The following is a 2,131-nucleotide window of genomic DNA, read 5'->3' on the forward strand; positions in this document are numbered from 1 at the left end:
CTCCTCCCCGCCTGTCCAGCCGCGACCGTCCCCTAGGCGGGAAGGGAGAAGGTGGCCCGGGTACAGGCTGAGCGGACGTGGAGGTGAACAGCACCAGCATCCCACCTCCCTCCCCAACACCGCTGCGGGGTGCGGGACAGGCCACTTTCCCCCTCGGTGGCACCCGGCACCCAGCTTCTCCCTAGAGTCGGGCCTCGGACGCCTCCAAGTGCGCCCCGCACCGGCGACAGGTTCCTCGCTCACCATGGGTCCCCGCGGTAGCGGGCTCGCCAGAAGCAGCTCCTGGGGACCTCTGAACGGCTCGGGGATCCGGGCGCTGCAGGCTCGGGACGGCTCGGACGGGATTCCTATCGGTGTCAGAGGCCAGGTACTCAGCCGGCTTCGCGGGGACCGGTCCAGAACGCACCTCGCGCCCGTGCGCGCTGCTCCCCTCCCACCTTCCTCCTCCACCCTCCCGCATCTGCTCCTTCCTTCTGTTTCCCTCCCTCGCTTTCTTTCCTTCTCCTCCTCTTCCCCGGCAGCCCCTCCCTCCTTCCCTCCTCCCCCGCCGCTCGCCTTCCTCGCAGGGGATGGGAGCCCCGCCCACATCCTCCTCCGGCCGTCCCGCCTGGCCTCGCCTCCCAGGCCGGGTCGCCGCCGCCACAGCCCGCGAATGCTGCCGGCCCGGGACGTCGCAGTCTCTGGCTCGGAAAATCAAATCGGCCGGGGCTCACCTGGGGACCACGTGCGGAGGTACTAGAAAGCATGCACCGACTAGTCGCCGTGCCTTCCAAAAATACCCATGGGAGTCTGGGCTTCCCTGAGTTTAGAGTAACTGCTGCCCAAACTGATGATTAAAACACTGAGTAATCACCATTTACCCCGAGTAATTAGAGATAATGAAACACCTCTAAAATCAGGTTATGGAGAAAGGAGCTGTTGGGTTGGTTTAAAGGGTGGCCTTCCATAAACTGTTAAAGGATTTCCAAACGTTGGGAAACAGGCTGTGAGCTGAGAGCTGTGTCCCTGAAAGAGATACTCCTTGGCGACTTTCCTTCCAAAACCTTTTTAAAGCTTTCCCTGGGGAATACCTCGGTGAGGACCCTCAAGACACATCCCCATGAAGGGACTGATTACCTCCCTGATCTTCCCCGGCTTGGCCTTTCGGAAAACCCTGGTGGCTTGCAGACAGGCGGACCATCTCTTTACTGTTAGCTCAGAAGCTCCCCGAAGCACTGCCCAGCAATTAATTTTGTTGCTGTTGATTGTTTACTTGTTCGTGAACTACCTAAGAATCCGAACCTCAGCAGTCTGAGCTTCCAAGAAGGTAGCAACCACATCTTAGTAAGCTATAAGGGGGGTGGGGAGGAAGGCGCCCTTTGGTCTGTTTTTAAAGGAAGAAGGAGACCGAGGAATTGGCCCTTTCATACCCGGCAAAAGTGCTTGTAATCATATTAGCAGGGAGGTGGAATGTGGTGGCTTCTAAACCTTCCCAAGCAGGAACTAATTTCACACGCTACTCCTCATGGAGCCAGAGGGAGCTATCAGCCCCATCTCTGTTCTACAAACAAGGAAGGAGAAGGACAGCCAGGTGGAGGGGACTTGCCCAGAGCCCTGAAGTAGATCCCAGCCTCCCTCTGGAGTCCACAGCCAAGGTTGCTGCGCAGGGTTGAGGCTCAGTACCCCCAGCTCCAGGGCCCAGGGGAGAGCGACCATTTCCTCTCCTGACTCCCCCCCCCCACACCCCCAGGAAGGTTGCTGTCTCCACAGAGCCCTGCGGTCTTCACTTAGCAGGACATCAGCCTTAGGTAGCTCATCTATAAAACGGCACTTGTATAACTTGGCTATTTAGAAAACAGGAACTGCTTCCTGTAATGTGTGGAACAGAGATTAAAAAGGGTGGGAAGTGTGTGAGAGTGGAGAAACAATGGTCGGAGTAGGCCCACAGCATCCTGCCATCTTTGCCAGGCCAGGGAGGCCTTTTGCCCATTGCTGCGTCCAGCAGCAGAAAACAGCCAATCCCTTCCATTCTGTGGCTTCCCAGTCCGCTCATTTGAGAGAGCGAAATCATCAGGCCCAATCACTTCCACACATCCTTTCAACTTGAACACCATCTGACTGCTTTACTGTACTTACAGTGAACATCTTACTT

Source organism: Fukomys damarensis, unplaced genomic scaffold (assembly GCF_012274545.1).
Source record: "Fukomys damarensis isolate Sample0158 unplaced genomic scaffold, DMR_v1.0_HiC HiC_scaffold_17, whole genome shotgun sequence".
Taxonomy (NCBI): Eukaryota; Metazoa; Chordata; class Mammalia; order Rodentia; family Bathyergidae; genus Fukomys; species Fukomys damarensis.